The sequence below is a fragment of the Mustela lutreola genome, chromosome 2 (assembly GCF_030435805.1).
Source record: "Mustela lutreola isolate mMusLut2 chromosome 2, mMusLut2.pri, whole genome shotgun sequence".
Taxonomy (NCBI): domain Eukaryota; kingdom Metazoa; phylum Chordata; class Mammalia; order Carnivora; family Mustelidae; genus Mustela; species Mustela lutreola.
The window spans coordinates 185417516-185437324 of NC_081291.1; positions in this window are offsets into that span (position 1 = coordinate 185417516).

Below are 19809 nucleotides of genomic sequence, written 5' to 3' on the forward strand. Positions count from 1 at the left end.
AGGCTTGCTTTTAGGTTTTTAACACATTGTCAGTTCATCTGTCTATCTATTTATTTATTTGTATGGTGTAAGAATGTGGGGTAATTTTGTTCCTTTGCAGGTATATATATATCTATATATATAGAGAGATAGATATATCTATATATATATAGAAGCCCTGAGGCGCCTGGTTGGCTCAGTGGGTTAAAGCCTCTGACTTCTGCTTGGGTCGTGATCCTAGGGTTCTGGGATCAAGCCCTGCATCAGGCTCTCTGCTCAGCCTGCTTCCCCCCTCCCTTTTCTGCTTGTCTCCCTGCCTGCTTGTGATCTTTGTCTGTCAAATAAATAAATAAAATCTTTTAAAAAGAAAAAAGCCCTGATTTTTTAGGAACCACAAAAAATAAACTTATTTTCTTTTAATTTCAGACTCTTGGCCCTGGCTCTCTCTTTCTTTAAAAATTGGGGATATCTTTCTTTTGCTTTCACATTTTTTTAAAGTGAGGTAATTATAGATTCACATGAAATTATATGAAATATTATGAGATATCCTTTTTATATTTTTCCCAATGGTAATGTTTTATAAAACTACAGTATACTATTACAGTCAAAATACTTGCAGTTGTAACATCTCTTGATTTTATTTAGATTTCCTCAATTTTATTTATTCATTTTGCATGTGTAAGTTCTATACAGTTTTTCTCACCCATGTATGTTGCAACGTAAGATACTGAAGAGATTTTTTTTTTTAAAGATTTTATTTATTTGAGAGAGAAATCACAAGCAAATGGAGAGGCAGGCAGAGAGAGAGAGAGGGAAGCAGGCTCCCTGCTGAGCAGAGAGCCTGACGCGGGACTCGATCCCAGGACCCTGAGATCATGAACTGAGCGGAAGGCATTGGCTTAACCCACTGAGCCACCCAGGTGCCCTGATACTGAAGAGATTCTTATCTTTTATTCTTAATCTTTCATACTTTTATTCATTTTTATGTGGCATAGTGCGAAACTTCTGTCCATCTTTGCTAATTTCTGATAGTTTTGCAGTTTATCAATATCTCCTTTAAAGTATCTATGTTACATACACAGAGTTGCAATTTTCAAAAGAATTTAGAAAATATTACTGATGAAGATGAAATTTAAAGCAAGATAGAAAATACATACATTTGACAAATGTCAGAAACTATTATGATATTCCTTAGGGAAACCCAATTGTGATGTGCCCAGCCACAGCTGAAAAGTAACACAGTAGTCAAAATGTAATAGCCAAATTTTAATACACATGGAATGCAGTCAAAGAATCTAAACAATCCAAAGCAACAATAGGGAGAGAAAAATTATGAAAGTATACAAAATTTAGAAAGAATAGCAAATGGGAGAGGGAGGGAGAGAAGAAAGCAAGGAAGGGAGGGAGGGAGGGAGGAAGAAAAGTAAAAAGGAAAGGGTCATGTATTACTAGATATGAAGGTTAGAGAACATGGTCCAACATATAAATGTTCTTAAGGAATGAGCCAGGGCAAATAAAACATAAGCAACCAAATATTATATGCAATGAAACTTCTCTATGATGAATAAAAGTACATATCTGGAGGGGCACTTGGGTGGCTCAGTCATAAGCATCCAACTTTTGGTGTCCGCTTAGGTCATGATCTTATGCATAGTGGGACAGAACCCTGTGTTGGGCCCCACATTCAGTGGGGGGGGGTCTGCATGAAGATTCTCTCCCTCCGCCTCTCCTTCCACTCTAGTGTGAGCATGTGTGTGTGCTCTTTCTCTCTCTTTCAAACAAATAAATAAATAATTAAAAAACATGTATCTAGAGATTAAAAGCATCAGTTATTAATATGTTTCAAGTAATGTTAGTAATAACAGTAATGAAAATAGTAAGAAGAGACCTATACTTAGATATATACTAGTAATAACACTTTAAATCTCCATGGCATACGAAGAATTCCAAAAGTTTCTTGGCACCAAAAATAAAACATCTAACTAAAAAGGAACCTCAGAAATTTGAGGGAAATGTGGTTTTACTTGAAAATTATAAATTGATGTAGCCATTTACTTAAATATGCAAGAATAATTAATTTTCAGATAATTACAAATTCATAAACATACCATTCACACGTATTTTATTTATTTTTTTTAAAAGATTTTATTTATTTATTTGATAGAGATCACAAGTAGGCAGAGAGGCAGGCAGAGAGAGAGGAAGTGAAGCAGGCTCCCTGCTGAGCAGAGAGCTCAATGTGGGGCTGGATCCCAGGACCCTGGGATCATGACCTGAGCAGAAGGCAGAGGCTCTAACCCCCTGAGCCACCCAGGCGCCCCTCATAATTTTTTTCTGACAGAAAAAAAATTATGTATATGCACTAACTGAGCAGTAATTCAAAATATAGAGAAAAACTACAATACTATAAAATTATGTGATGAAAGGGCTGTGTGAAGCAAACCCATGTTACTTTGTTGTCCTTGTTTAATTATTTTTGTTTCAGTGGACCAAACAGTTGGTATGTTTACTAGAGCTACATCTTAAATTAATAAAACAATGATCATGCTCTACAGGATTTAAAAAATATACCCTAAATATTTTCATCTCATTTCTTGAGCCTTTTTTTACTTGATAGATATTTTTTCTAATTTATCATTTACTTCAACTCTATAACATTGATTCTTTAAAACTTTTTAAGTAGTTGTAAATGTACAAAAACTTGCAAAAATAGTAGAATTCCTTCATATTCCTCATCTCCCTTCCATTTATAATTACACTTCACATAACCATGTTACAATGATCAAATTCAGGAAATTGGTATCCCTATGATACTATTAACTGAAGTACAGACATTCAGTTTCCATAGTTGTTCCACTATCTTTTTGCCTGTTCTAAGACTGGATCCAGGCTTTCACATTGTATTTAATTGTTATTTAATTTATTCTTAGTTACAGTTAGAACAGTTCCTCAGGTTTTTTTTTTTCTTTTTCTTTTCTTTCCTTTTTTTTTTTTTTTTTTTTTTTTTTTTTTTAAATCATTCAGGATCTTGGCACTTTTGAAGAGTGCTGGTTAGGTATTGTTTTTAATTCCAACAGGCAGTTCTCTGAGGTCAACTGGAATGAATACAGAAAAATATGTTTCTTATTTTGGAAAAAATATGAAAGTGAGACCCATCTAGTGGACAAAATATTATATCACACAAGAACCAAATGCTCCTTTATCTTTCTGTATAGATATAGGGATAGAAACATATATAGATACAGATGCACATATAAGTCTAGGAATATAGGCATATACATATGTAATGTAAAGTGTAAGCCAATTGAATATTTTCTTCTTGAATTATTTGCCAAAATAAAAATTGCAATAACTAATTTTATAATCCAATATTAACTATCTTATGAAACCAAGAATACATATAGAAAACTCTAAAGATTGTTTTGAAAAAACTAATCTCAACCCCTAAGAAAATTTGGATCTAGTATTTACTTATCTATGTGTATTCCTAATGTTTTCCAGATAATGGACTTTCACAATTTTGGAAATCACACTGAGTAAGAGCCTAGTACTTACGTGTATTTTGGTAACTTTGCATCACTCTATGGCAAATATGATCACTGCCTGTTGGTCAGTGTCAAACAGTGAAGGGAAACTACCAAGAATAAATCAAACTTTTTATTTCAGGTAACTAGACTTTTGAATGAATAGAACTTACTTGTAATTTATTTGGTAAAGGGATTTGAATTCATCTCTTAAAGGTAGCAAACAGAGCAATTAATACTTTTCTTAAGTGTGGAAGCTCCATGAGAGCTATAATATGTTTCTTTCTTTTGGATTGAAAAGATTTTGGTAGACAAATGATGGGTTGAAGGAAGAGAATATTTAATTGTCTTAAGCCATGGAGTTCTGAAAATTTTCAGTAGACATACTACCTTAACCATAAGTTAAGGGAAGGAAATTACAAAGCCTAGACAAAGTAAGCAAATGGAATTGGGAGCCATTCAAGTCAAAATCAGATAAGAGTAAAAAAGAATTTTATAACTAGATAAAATATCCCCTTTAGCTAAACACTGAAGTGCACCTTCTGGTTTCCTTTCCTTTTTTACTTACCAAAAGTAGTTTTCTGTCATGAAAAACAGTTTTTCCCCTTTCAATGAAATCTGTAAAATGCAAACTGTTATCTGTAGGCTCCTCTAGAATGCGCAGCTGAAAAAACAAGGATATTTAAACCCTCAAAAGGTTTGGGTCTATTTCAAGGTTTTGTTCTTGGCCTTATGGAGAAACCAAAAAGTTGCCTTTGGCTTCTACATTTGGGAATGACAATTTAAAACTTTCAAATATGTGTTTCATTGGTGCATATTATGTATAGAAATTGTCCATTTAAAAATATTTAATATTTACAGACTTTAATAAAAGACTAGAAATATATTTATACATATATATATTTAATAATAACATTTGGTTTCTTTTCTATGAAAGTGACACTTTCCCCCTAAACACTGTTTTTATGAAAATTGATAATTTTTTGTTTAATATTCCCAATATAGTTAAAAATTAATGTTTTGATGTATTTAACATGAAGTTAATAAGATAATATTAAAAACCCCTTTTGTGTAAACACTCATATAGGAATAATAATAAAAGGAGATATTATCCTTTGTAACTATGTAAATCAAACCAGGCAGCTGGTGCTTGGCAGTTAGAAAAGACCTACAAAATTATTCTTCCAAATTATGATGAGTAAGTGAACCCAAAGTGACCCCTGGCACAACTAGATAACAAGTTAGTCAAAGAAAGAATTGCTAGCAATTATGTTTTCTGGTTGCCTACAAGCAGACAACAAAATTTGTGGTTGTTGTAATCTCATGTATGTCTGCTTTCTTCCTGGTCTGGCCTCTTGAGCATCATGGACAAAATAAAAATGTTCTGTTTTTTCCTTCAGGACTGGAGTATATATTCATTAACTATCTCCCTTGCCATGTTAGCTTCTGGATGTAACTTTCGTAATGTGTATGAGATTAACATGCAAAAATCAACTGTTGTGAATTTCCTATTACAGCTTTTATACTTAGTAACTGCTGATGAGGCATTCCTGGGAGCATATTTTGGTGGATTTGGGAGGAAACAGGCAAACCAAAATGAGAGAAGAGTTGATGGGATGGTGGAGGAGATGTGATGTCCTGAGACTAACTTCTACTTCATGATTTGGCCTGAAACAGCCTTGATAGAAATAAGTGGATTTGGACCCTGTCACTTGTCATTGCTTCCTATTTTTTTTCTTTTTTTTTTATTGTGTTATATTAGTCACCATACATTACATCATTAGATTTTGATATAGTGTTCCAAGATGCTTCATATTTTAGTTGTGATGTGAGGTAGAACAATATTTTAAAGGCATTAATTATAAAGGCAATAATTATTATTAATTATTTCCTTTTGTGGTTCCCATCTGCATTTTTTCTCTCCCTTCCTGTGAATATCAATAGAAAGACTTCGCTGTCTTCATCATTTCCATGAGGGGAGTGTCAAAGTAGAAACACAGTAACCAGAACAGGCATATCAACCAAAACAATAACAATTTTAAAAAGAGAAAGTATTTGAGCTGCTCTCCAGCTTTGGTGTTTAGATGCTTAAGGCCTTGAGGACCTGGAGAAGATTTGAGATATTGATAAATATATTTGAAGGGAAAATTATTCCCTTTTCCATGATTTCTCCCATGGGAGAGAAGAGAGATAGGAAAGATGTTATAAGAGCAAAGATTGGAAAGGATGTGGAAATGGTGAAAAAGATTGATCATGTACCTCTTGTGTATGGTTAGAGTCTTGAGAAGTTGCCCTCTAGCCCAGAAACCACAGAAGTTGTAGGGGCAATTTCTATGATCCTAACATGTCATGGAAGCATGATATTAATATAAAATAACAAACTTACTTGCAGGGGCCACAAGTGTAGGAATTTCAGTGCTGAGCTAAATGGTCTGATGACTAAGGATTTTACACAGCAATGCATGAATGGGAGAATTAAAAATGTGACTCACCCACCCCCCCCCAAGTACTTGGAATTACTTGAGTCTTTCAAGACTTGCACTAGCCCTAGGGAAAGAGACAGGAGCCTAAATTGACTAAAAAAAAAAAATTTCTCCTGCATTGATAAAATGAATGATGAAAATAAAATTAGTTTGTGTTAATAAAAAGTAAGATAGTTTCTAGCACACTGATTTCTTGCATACTTACTAAGATTTATACCAACTATTAACACACATACTCATGTAGCAAACATCTTGTAATAAGGGAAGACTTCATACTATTTGCAAAGGTGGCAACATTTAGCCAAGTTTGAAAGATGAATAAGAATGTGTCAGATAGGGGCGCCTGGGTGGATCAGTGGGTTAAGCCGCTGCCTTCGGCTCAGGTCATGATCTCAGGGTCCTGGGATCGAGCCCCACATCGGACTCTCTGCTCAGCAGGCGCCTGCTTCCCCCTCTCTCTCTGCCTACTTGTGATCTTTCTCTGTCAAATAAATAAAAAAAATCTTTAAAAAAAAAAAAAAGAATGTGTCAGATATACAATGGATGAGGAGCATTTAGGTAAAGGGAGAGTAGATACAATCCTGTGAAAGGATGAGAGAGAATTGTATGTTTGAGTAAGACTAAGAGTAAGACCAAGTCATCTAGGAATTATTAGACAGAGAGCCATGAGGATGCAAAAGTAGACACAGCTGGAATATCAAAGTCCTTGCTAAGCAGTGTTGGTTTAGTCCTACAGTTGTGAAGATCTATTAAAATATTTTAAGCAGAGAGGCGGTATGAACAAATTTGATTTTTATCAAGATAACTGAGGTAAGAGTATGTGGGATTCTTTGAAAGGTGTTGAGAATATAGGTAGAGAGACCAGTTGGGAAGCTGATGAGAAACTGTAGTTTAAACTATGGGAGTGGAAATAGAAGGCAGTTGAGATTTACTTGGCATGTGGATTGATGAGACTTGGCAGGTTAGGCATTTGTTATGAGGGAGAGGTTGATGATATCTCCCAGGTTCTGAATGGAATGTTAGTGTAATTAATCAAGCAAGATAAGGAATACAGGGAGGAGATATGTAAAGATGACTAGTTGACTATTGGAAAGAGAGTCTTGGATTTCTGGAAGATTTCTGGACTAAAAGCAGATTAGGAAAATTCCATAACCACAAAACATGGTTTAGATAAATTTGTATAGGTTTTCCAATATTTGCAGTCTTTACTGTGCCTTCCCTACTTCTCTGTCACTTTTCTTCTTCAACCTTGGTTCAAGCAACAAAAATCTGCTATTTTCTTTTCTTTTTTTTTAAATATATAAACATTTTCCTATATTTTATTTTTTAAAGTTTTTTTTGATCCGGTATCTATTTTTCTTTTCTTTATTATTATGTTCAATTAGCCATCATATAGTACATCATTAGTTTTTGATGTGTAGTGTTCAGTGATTCATTAGGTGCATGTAACACCCAGTGCTCATCACCACACATGCCCTCCTTAATAACCATCACCCAGTTATCCCATCTCCCCTTCCCCATCCCTTCTTTAACCCTCAGTTTGGTTCCCGGGGTCCATAGTCTCTCATGGTTTGTCTCCCTCTCTGATTTCTTCCCATTTAGTTTTCCCAACTGAATGAGAAAATCTGATATTTTTAGTGCTGCTCAAATTTGGCATCTCCTGTGTCTCCGACTTTATATTTGATTTCAGTTTGTCTTTTATTGTACTTTTTCTTTATTGATTTAATTTTCAAATCTTGAATATACTACTCTTGCCTCAGGATGATTTGAAAGACTTTGCACTGTTTTGTGGCAGGAAATAGGTCATGAGCCATTCCAACAAAACAGGAAGATAGTAGACTGGGAGACAATGCATTTCCATACAGTATAGACAGGAAATCACCTTGCTGATGGACCAAGTTGGAACTCATTCACCAACAGAACAGGTGACAGCTACATAGTACCAGTTTGCTGCCAGATACACCAATTGGTGTATCCTGATTTTCCAATGTGGAAATCACCTGTGATTTTCCAATACGGAAAAGGAAGGTTGCATTAAACACATGAAATGACATGAATGAGATCTGGTACTATGATGGTTCAGATCTATACTCTTGCCTAGACACTCAAGGAGCACCAACTTCTTCAGCTGTGTATCTGCATACATTCCTTGCACATGTTTTGGCTTATTTATTGATTTTTCACCACTCTGTTTTCCAAAGACTTTAAAATAACGAAACCCCATGGAATCTGGGTCAGGATTTTAATTTTCAGTTATTTGGGTGGCAATGTATTCTCACCAAGCATGCAGAAAGATACCAAATATGTAATGTTTTGGAGTGGTCTATGCTTCATTCCAGAATTCCTACACTTGAGTCAAGAGTAGGTTTAAAAAAAAAAAAAGAAAAGTCAGAAATTACTCCATGATCCTTTAAGGTGGCATCAGATTATATCCTCTGGAGGGAGAATTGTTGACAAGAGATCAAGGTCAAGGATTCCTTGGCTGCTGTTTTATAATAAATTAGGCATTTAGCTGCCATTTGCTTTAATAAATCTTTCATAGTTTTATTACATTCCCAGATGAACCACAATATAGAATTATATATTTAAATAACATGAGTAAAACAAAGATGTTTCAGTAACATTGTTTTAAGTTTTGTCTCTATTTTGGGAATATTTATAGAAGATTCACATGCTAAATCTTTTTATCTTTTTCACATAAAGTGGATGAATCTACCTTTGAGTCCTTGTTCTATTTTGAGACACTCTGGGGTTATGACTGGCTTTCAATGGTCTTTAGTCCTGAGCTTTCTATTTATCAGTCTGTAGGATTTTTATTCCTCCCAAAGACATGTTACCTGGAGTCTACAGAAACAAGTAGAAACCATCTCTTTCCTTTCTTCTTATTCCTTGTTTTGTTAGAATAATAATAGCAAGTTTTTGTAAGTGAGTTGTATCTTATGTCTATTAAACTGGCAAACTGGTACAATTCCACATTATTTTTAACTTCTCTTCCTAGAATCTACTTATCTAGTTTGAAATATTTAGAAAATTATTCTTTTTGTGGATTGATAATTCTCATACATATTCATTTGCTAAAAACAAAAAGTCAGATTTGACACTTTTGTATTGATTTTATTTTTATTTATTTGACAGAGAGAAATCACAAGTAGACGGAGAGGCAGGCAGAGAGAGAGGAAGGGAAGCAGGCTCCCTGCTGAGCAGAGAGCCCGATGCGGGACTCGATCCCAGGACCCTGAGATCACGACCTGAGCTGAAGGCAGCGGCTTAACCCACTGAGCCACCCAGGTGCCCCGACACTTTTGTTTTGTTATGGTGTGGCCAGTTTTCCACATTCATGAGAATAACAGGTAACACATATAAAATGAAAGACCAACTTCCCAAACTTCCATTTGATATAAAACAGTTGGTAAATAAGCAAAACATCTTTCTTCTTTTTCCCCAAACTGTTTAAATTTAAAGGTATATCTTAGATACAGCTAAAAAAAAATCATTTAAGTTATTTTCTTTTGAGTAGAAGAATGTACTGTATTGATGTTTGAAGTCTGGATTTACAGCATAAGGCAAATTGACTATTAAGATTGGCAGAAATGACTCTCAAATTCTTGCTCCTCTTCCAAGAGGTAACAAAACCTAATCCTAGAAATACAACATATTTGTTTTAGTTGAAAGCGTGGCTTAGAGTTTCCTGGCCTTTTATAAACTTCCTCATTCAGTTTGCCCAAACTCAAATGTGTGAACAGGAAGGGTTGTGAGCACTGCAAATTAGTGCACATGTGACCAGATGCTCATTAAATGTTTGTTGACTGAGTTGCTAGCTGGAGTAAGAACTGGCACTGAAAATGTGGCCTGGGAAAGGACCAGGGGGAGGGTGGCTACGGGGGAAACACAGGGAACTATTGGAAAGTATGCTGCTTAGAGCAGAAGGAAACCTCAGATTTGTTCTGGATTTGTGGTCTAAGTTCAAAGATCGGGAGAGAATTGTGAGATATGATAGTCTCCTCCTTTTCCATCATTTTGCTTTCCATGATTTCAGTTACTCAAGGTCAGCCACAGTCTAGAAGCAGATGATCCTCCTCCTGACTTACTGTCAGAACGTCAGTAGTAGCCTAATGCTATGTCACAACACTTCTGTCATTCACCTTGTTTCATGTCATCATGCAGGCATTTTTTTTTTTTTTAAAGATTTTATTTATTTGTCAGAGAGAGGGAGAGAGAGCAAGCACAGGCAGACAGAATGGCAGGCAGAGGCAGAGGGAGAAGCAGGCTCCCTGCCGAGCAAGGAGCCCGATGTGGGACTCGATCCCAGGACGCTGGGACCATGACCTGAGCCGAAGGCAGCTGCTTAACCAACTGAGCCACCCAGGCGTCCCATCATGCAGGCATTTTATCATCACACATCACTGCAAGAAAAAGGGTGAATATAGTATAATAAGGTATTCTGGGAGAAAGAGAGAGAAATCACATTTTTATAACTTTTATTAGTTACTGTTTAATTACTCTGTTTCATTATTGGTTATTGTTGTTGATCTTTGACTGTGCCTAATTTATAAATTAAATTTTATCAAAGATACGTATTTATAGGAAAGAACATAGATATACAGTGTTAGTCCTATCTACTGTTTCAGGTATTCACTGGGAGTCTTGGAATGTGTCCCCCACAGATAAAGGGGGGAATACTGGGTGTTTGTTTTTTTTTTTTTTTTTTTTTTTACATGAGGTATTTCTTTTTGCAAAATTGGACCACAGTTGGCAATAAAAGAATAACTGGACCTGAGTATCAAGAGAACTGGATTTTAACAACTCAAACTTATGATGTGGGCTGGAGTAAAATTCCTCACCAGTGTTTTGTCTTGCTCTTACTTTGTACCATTCTGCATGTAGGTCAGTTTTTCTGGAAGAACATCCCCAAATCCCTCGTGACCATGTTGATGCCAGGTCCTTTGAGGATAGGTAGCTGACACTACAATTCTCCGCACATCATATTCTCCATAATTAAAATAAAAAGGGTAAAGCTGATGTGTTTTAAACTTGTTCACAAACTGTTTGTTAGGAAATTGAATAACTATAAATTAATCCTAATATCCTGTTTCATCAACTTACCAGATAATAATTTACTTCATAAATATTCATGAAGCAACTGTTATGCACCAGACAGTTCAGCAGGCAGTGGAAAGTATCTATGGGCCAAAAACAAAGAGATTCTCTCATTTGTTATAAAAATCAAAATGTTGCATGAACATGTTTTGGTATGACTCTGAGAGAATTTTAGCAAACATGTGTGTAACATCCCTGCTTTCCTCCTTCAGGCAGCCAGACTCCAGACACTGTCCCTATCCTGAAGAGCAACTTTATTACTTTTGGGCCAGGTAACCAAGAACAATAAAGTTTGTAATAATTTAGAAGTATGGACCTGTTAAAACAATTTATACACTTTTCCCTAAAGAAAATTCTGGACTGGAATGAACTGAGATCCTTTATTCTTCTTACCTGTAATTCTTCAGTATGTTGCTGTGGATTTTTGCTAATTAATTTACAAGGGGTAAATGTGTTTCTTCACAGAACTTGTAAAAATCCTTTATAGGTCTAATTTCAAAGTAACTGTTGCATCCCAGCTGGGCCTTAGCTCTATTTTAAGGGAAGATGAGAGTTTCTCTCTTTAGTAGTGAAACAAAGATACCTAGGTACTGCCACACTGGCAAATACTCTTGGAATAGCATAAAATGACAAAATAATAGTGTGCAAATGTGACTGTTAAGAGGAAATATCTATGTGACAATATGTATGTTGTCTGATTTCTTTCTCCTTTCCTTCAAGATCTGTGAGCATAGTTTTAGTAATTGCTTGGATTTAGGAGGGATTTTACCATAGCCATGGGTTTCTGGATCTGCCTTGCATCCCAGAGAGTTGCCTTTGCTCTGCTAGCCTCATTTCGCATGATCTAGGAGGGGTTTCGAGGTTCTGCTCCTTACTTGTTTGGCCCATCACAGAGCTCCATAGGGATAGCAAAATTCCTGAGCCAGGAAGCCTAGCCTACTGAAGAGCTCAGCTCCAGGAAGAGTGTGGTGTTCAGTAGTGTTTAGTCTTTATAGTCCACAAGTGAAATGGTCAACATCGTGAGGCAAAGAACTATGCTGATGCATTTTCCATAGTGCGATCTTGTCAGACTCTTCCCTAGTCTCTAGAAAGATGGTTTTAAGAAGAGATAGAGAGACAGTGTATGTGTTCATGTGCTGAGTGTTTGGAGATGTATTTGGAGAGCATTTAATAAAGTGTTAGGAAAGTGACAGAAGAAAAGAAATCTGGATAATATGTGTCTTAAAACATCTTACACAAAATAAATCCTAATTACCAGACTTTCTGTTTTCGTTAAAGACAGTAGAATGGAGAAGACCCTTCCCCAAAGAAGACATACAAATGGACACATGAGAAAATGTTTAACATCATTAGCCATCAGGGAAATACAAATCATCAGTATTTACATCAGTTAGAATGGCAAAAATTAACAAGACAGGAAACAATTGTTGGTGAGGATAAGGAGAAAGGGGAACCCTCTTACACTGCGGGTCGGAATACAAGCTTGTACAAGCACTCTGGAAAACAATATGGCAGTTCCTCAAGACATGAAAAATAGAGTTACCCTACAAGCCAGCAATTGCATTACTAGGTATTTACCCCAAAGATACAGATGTAGTGAAAAGTAGGGGCACATGCAGCACCCCAGTGTTCATATCAGCAATGCTCACAGACAAGATCGGGCGCATTCAGGGTGGTATGGCCGTAGACATACCAGCAATGCTCACAATAGCCAAACTAGGGAGGGAGACAAGATGTCCTTTAATGGATGAGTGGATAAAGAAGATGTGGTTCATATATACAATGGAATATTACTCAGCCATCAGAAAGGATGAATACCTACCATTTGCATTGAGATGGACTTAACTGGAAGGGATTATGCTAAGTGAAATACGTCAAGCTGAGAAAGACAATTATCATACAGTTTCACTCCTATGTGGAACTTAAGGAATAGTGTGGAGAACCGCAGTGGAAGGGAGGGAAACCTGAATGGGAAGAAAGCAGAGAGGGAGACAAACCATGAGAGACTCTGGACTCCAGAAAACAAACTGAGGGTTATAGAAGGGAGGGAGACATGGGGATGGGGTAACCAGGTGATGGGTATTAAGGAGGGCATGTGTTGTGATGAGCACTGGATGTTATATGCAACTAATGAATCATTGAACACTATATCAAAAACTAATGGTGTACTATATGTTGGCTAATTGAAAGAAAGAAAAAAAAGCCAAGGCTATAGGGAAAAAAAAAGGCAGTAGAAAGAACATATCTTAAGTGAATTAAATCCTGAGAATAAAAATGATTATAATCTTTTTGGACTAACATCAGATATTGAAAAGAATAAAATGAATGACAATTCAGCAGAACTATGTAAGGATTTTCTTTATACTGGGCCAGGATCTTAGGCCATAACATTTGGCTTATCAAAATTATGAAAATTGATAAAAATATTTTCTTAAGAGAACCAAACCACAAAATCTTGGGTGAGTATAAAGGTAAAAGTAGATAGCATTTCATGCAATAGTAATAATCTATAAGTGGTAGGTATCGCTTATAGAACTTACCCAATATACTGTGTATTATGTAGAGTTCTGTATTCAGTCGCTGATCCATCATATTCATAAAGTATTTATTTAGTCACAGACTTTGCAAACATTATACAAGCCTCCTCTTTGTAAGACATGGTGGGCACTGGAACTACAGAATGAGCAACACAAAATGGCCTTACGAAAATTGTAGTTCTTGGGGTGCCTGGGTGGCTCAGTGGGTTAAAGCCTCTGCCTTCAGCTCAGGTCATGATTCCAGGGTTCTGGGATCGAGTTCTGCATCAGTCTCTCTGCTTAGCGGGGAGCCTGCTCCCCCCTCTCTCTGCCTGCCTCCTTTGCCTACTTGTGATCCCTCTCTGTCGAATAAATAAAATATTTTTTTTTAAAAAGAAAGAAAATTGTAGTTCTAGAATTAAATGTCACATCCCATTTACCTCTCCTTACAAATGTGTGAAGGAAATAATCATCTGTACCCACATTTGTAAATATGGAATCAGAGGCTTCTAGGAGCTAAGTAATTCTTCAAGGATATCAGTTGGTAGGCTGATCACTAGGAGTTTGAATTCAGTTTGTCAAATCACAAATCTGTTCTTAATTGTCTCATGGTCTTTAAAATTATTGAGGTGTATCATTAAGGAATATGATTCAGATTTCAGTATGAAAATAGGACTGCTTTATTATTAGTTAGCATGAAGAAAAGTGGAGATCTGAAGTGTTTTGGATAAGTATTATAAATCAAAAACTAATAGTCACTTCCTTCTCGGCCAACACAGAGTCTAGTTAGAAAAAGCAAAAGCTTTACAACCAATGGTGAGTGAAGATGTGACTTACTGATAAACAACTAAAGGATTTTCCCATAGAAAAATATTTTTTTTCAAATAAAATTTGAAATAAATGTTAAATCAGTTTGTTATTTTAACTTTCTGAATAAAATTGAAAAATACCAGCCATCTTTTGATTGTTCAGTCTATTCAAATGACTGGTCTCTCTAATTAGAAACATATGGATGCCTGAAGTTTTAAAATATTTATTTGTATTGTTTTGACATTGGTCTAACTTTCTGGTGATAGCTTTAATGTTAGAAAAATATATTTAAAATTTTTCTCTAATATTAAAAAACATTACCATGTAACTCATGAAATTGTGAAAATGTATTATAGCAGAAAGGGAGAAATTAGCCACATTTCATGGAAAGAGGAATGACTTGGAAAATGATATATACAAACACTGCATTTTTAGTAAAATTAAGTCCATGTGCAACACTGTTTTCCAAAATATAGAAACTAAACCATCTTTTCTGAATATAAATTAAATGCAGAAGAGGAAAATAGTTCCCATTTTATTCCATTTCTCTTTATGGTTTATATAAAACTAATTTTGAAGTCTTTTTATTTTATTGTAATTGCTTACTGACATGAAATAGAAGCACATTTTATTTTTTATTTATTTTTTTTTTAAAAGATTTTTTATTTATTATTTATTTGACAGAGAGAGAAATCACAAGTAGGCGGAGAGTCAGGCAGAGAGAGAGAGAAGCAGGCTTCCGCTGAGCAAAGAGCCCGATGCGGGGCTCGATCCCAGGAAACTGAGATCATGACCTGAGCCGAAGGCAGTGGCTTAATCCACTGAGCCACCCAGGCGCCCCTAGAAGCACATTTTAATGCTTCAAGTATTGTTGATAGTTTTAAAATAACCCTTATAGTACAAATTAATGTAATAGATTTTTGGAAAACATAACTTTTATGACCTGAGATTAAACTTGTATTCAAAGTGTGTACCTTCTCTTAAATAAAATAGAATCATGAAATGTAAGGGTTGAGTTTAGGAAGGGCTATGTTATACTGTGGTACAACTCTGAAATCTGAGAAAGAAGTTTTTCTCACTCATGTTATTTATCCAACACAGGCCAGCATAGTGCACAGTCTTATTTCAAGTCCTGCTTCCAGTTATTATAAGGAAGGGGAGGGAGAAGAAAGAAGTAGGCGGTGCAGTGTCTCACATTGGCAAGGAGCACGTGTCATTTCCACTAAAGTCACCCAACCATGCTATACTTCAGCCTAACACAGGCCTGATGAGTGAAGCATGAGAATATTCATGAACATCCCTAATGACTCTAATGACTACTATAGAAGGAATATTTGAGATCATCTAGGTTTTACCCATTTTACAGATGTAGAAACTTACTCCTAGCAAAAGAACGAAATGTGCTCAAAACCACAACCTAATTAATTAAAAACAGTGGTTATAATCAAAGGTTTCTTATATTCATTCTAAAGATATTTATGAAATAGTTTCTGTGTGCAACTCTGAGCAAGAATATTGGAATTAAAAGAGAATAAGGATGAGTTACTGAAACAATTTTCACAGAAGAAACTTCAGAAGAACATCTTGGAGGAAAAGTGAAGATTCAGAACATAAACAGGAGATAAAAAGACCTTTTAGGTGGACAGAAGAGAAGCATGAAATAATATTGTGTTTTCATTGATCCACAGATAGGTTAGTGTGGATAGATTGTAAGGCACAAATGAGGATCTGGTCCACTATAAAATAAGAAGGAACCTGACAAGAGAGAAGTACAGAGTTTGAATGTATTCAGTAATTTACAAGGAGGGAGGATGGTCTTCTGACTTCCAATCCAACATTTTTTCATTCTTCCCAGAAGAGAAGTCTGTCTCAGGGGCTGTGTTCTGGGGTCATCCGCATCTGTTTGAGACAAGAGAGGTGAGGCTAAATCACCATCTTCCACAATTATATTTACTGATGTTTCATAGCCTGGAAGAATTAATAAGTGATCCAGGTCAACAAGGATAAACCCAATACCCAGTCCCCAAGTAGGATTTAACAACATAGGAATAAACATCCTTGAGATTATTCTACAGGCTTTGCAGGCTCTACTGCATTCCAGAGCCAGAAGAATCCATGCATGCACTTAATGTGTGCTTAGGAGGTTTCTCGCTCCCAATGGCAGCCAGTGCTCGATGACAGAAGAATGGGTCTTGATTTTCCTCAGCTGGACTGACCCAGCTATATGAAAGAATTTGGTAGCACACTAAATGAAGACCCTCTTCATTTTACCTTGTATCCCACCCAACTTCCATGCCTGGAAAGATTATCATTGATTTACTTGACAAACAAGAGAAATTAGCACACAGAAAAATGTTAAAGTCAGAGAAGCAGGAATATTGGTTCAAAGGATAGCATGAGTGAAAAAGTCCTTGCTCATGTCTTTGTTTTCTTTCAGACCTCTAACTTTTTCTTAAGGTAGGCAATTTTATGCATTTGATGATAAACTACCAATAGGCATGGTTGAAAACATAAAAAAAAAAAAAAAAAAAGAAAGAAAGAAAGAAAAGAAACCTCTCTGCAGCAGCCAAAACACCCTGGACTACAACAAACTTTAACTCTGACCACATGCAGAGTATGTTGCTTAGAAACCCAAAGCAGAGAGTTTGCCCAGCAACTGTTGATTCCACCAGCTGCCCCTCTGAAGGAACTGACATTGGTGACTACAGCTTAAAGAAATATGGAAATGCAAGTCATCTGTAAAGGATAAGAACAGGAATATAAATAGGCCTAAAGATTCTAGCTTTCGTTTGATGTCTGAAAAACTATGTAAAATCTAAAGCCTGATTTACTTTGTGGATGTCAGATCAAAATTCATACTGGTTATGAGGGTTGTGTCCCATGAGCTAGGGCTCCCTGCTTCTCTGGTCAGAAACTGTTCACCCATGATGTTAACCTATAGTAATCAAGTTGGTACTATGCTTATTATTATTGGTCTGAAATAATCTTACAATCCTATATGTGCTAAACTTCCCTGATATTTCCCATTAGGAATAACTATCACAGATATAATAATTCCAGATTTTGGATAGTGTCTAGTATCATCTCTCAGCCAGATTATTGCTCTGGTCATCTGTCTGTCTCACTGTGGTCTGCCCAATCTTCATATCGTAGGTCACACTGACAACAAAGAAAACTTTCTGAAAAGTGAATCTCATGTTGTCATTCTGTTGCTTGAAAAGCACTGCTGGTTCACCACTGAAAACAATAAAATCCAAACTCTTTAGTATGGCGTACAAAAATGCAACTATTTTTTCCTAATAATCTATTCTATTTTTTCCTGTACTCTGAACATGCAATGCCCTTTAAAACCTCTATGGCTTTATCCCATTTGTTCCATAGTCCTGGAACATTCATTCTCCTCCTCTTAATCTGAAGAATATCTATTCACACTTAAAAAGCCAGTAAAGAAACATTCTTTTGAGGAAGTCCTCCCGATTTCCCCCAGGCAAAGACAGTTACTATTATGACAAACCCAAACCCAAAGTCCTAGATCTGACCAAAATGAAGAACTTAAAAACAATTTGTTGAGCTATGAATTAGAGTTATTTTCCATTTATCATTTGGCTTTCTGATACAACTAGTCTTCTAGTCATAATTTCAACTTCATTACACCTGAGTTATAGTCTTAAAGCAGTGGTATTCAAAGAAACAATATGGTATCACTATATAAAAATTATATCTGTTCATTAATGCACATTTAGATTTTGGAGCTCCGAACCTTCCAGAGTGATATCCTACCCCTCAATTGATGAAAAGAATAGATTTCAAAATACAGACTTTTCCTTCAAGGAGAATTCTGGTTTAATCCAGGCACAATATAGATAACTACAAACCTCTATAATTATATATGAAAGGTTAATCTAGTAAACATACATGGGAAATCCACTTTAGGTTAAAAAAAATAGCAGACCAAATGATTATTAGTAATTTTTACTTTATTTGAAGTGATCATTCTAGGTCTTCAGATTTTTAAAAAAATTCATCCTCATTCCCCATTCAGTCTAATGAACACTTTCACAGAACCAACTAAATCTTCTTCACAGAATTGTATAAATGAAAGTAGTAGTTATTTTCTTGATATGTGTTTTCTTTAGAATGCAAACTACATGAAAATAAGAATCTGGATATGACCTCTTGTTCACCCCTCTATCCTTAGTGTTTTGACCAAGGTTTGAAATAGAGTCGTTTCTTAACGAATATTTATCAAAGGAATGAAATTAAGAAATGAATGTTTAATGTACACTTTAATTTTTTCCATTTTTTCAAGTACTCAACACAGAGTTTTTGCATAAGAGGACTTATGGGTATTTATTTTAATAAGAAAAGATTAACAGTAACCTGTGCCAACCTCTCAAGCACTATTTTCCTGAAAAAGAGGGTACACTTATTTTTTTAAATATATTTTTTAATTTTTTTATTATTATGTTCAATTAGCCAGCATATAGTACATCATATAGTTTTTGATGTAGTGTTCAACAATTCATTAGTTGCGTATAATGCTTATTATTTGTTAAGAACAACACTTACTAACATGGAGATGTTATTGCAGTCAACCATAAGCAGCTACTTGTGGATCTATAATCATTTTTGCAGACCATAAAGATTCCCAAAGTTTATTTTGTGGCAAAACATCTGCTACTTTAAGCACTGACAAATTTTTAAGATGCAGATATATGAAACTCTACCTAATGAGTATGCAGATATGAACTTTCACAAGTCTCCTTGGTATGGAGGAGCATGAATATCTACCATGTCTACACACACACACACACACACACACACACACACACACACTACTAGGAAAGGAAAGTTAGGTTTTTGTGTCCTAAGAAAATGACACATTACATATAATGAAGTCTGAAGATAGAGAGAGAAAAAGAGAGAGACATTCTTTTGATTTGAGTAAGTAATTATACCCCTGATTTGATGGAATTGCTTTCTTTCTTTCTTTTTTTTTTTTTTTTTTTTGATGGAATATCTACTGAGGTATGAATTTCCAACAGGTTGAAAAAATTATGGCAGGGATAATAAGAGTGGCATTCAACGTGGAAGAAAGAGAATTAATATATTTCTTACTGGAGGGTATTGAAGTTCTACCATATTTTGCAAAACCCAAGGAAAATATTTTGAACAAAATGAGAAATATTTGTTCCAAAGCTCTCTTCTACATCAGGAGGGAATTTCATTCTGGAAGAATATACTTTTGATAATTTATGCAAATGAATCCACATATTTTATTTTTCAGAGGCTGTGCTCAAGTACAAGTCCAGTCTAGTGGTTAAGAGTACTTATATGTGGGGAATGGGTAGAAGTGAGCAAAGTTAACAATATGTCCTGCTCTGTATTTTTCACTGATAT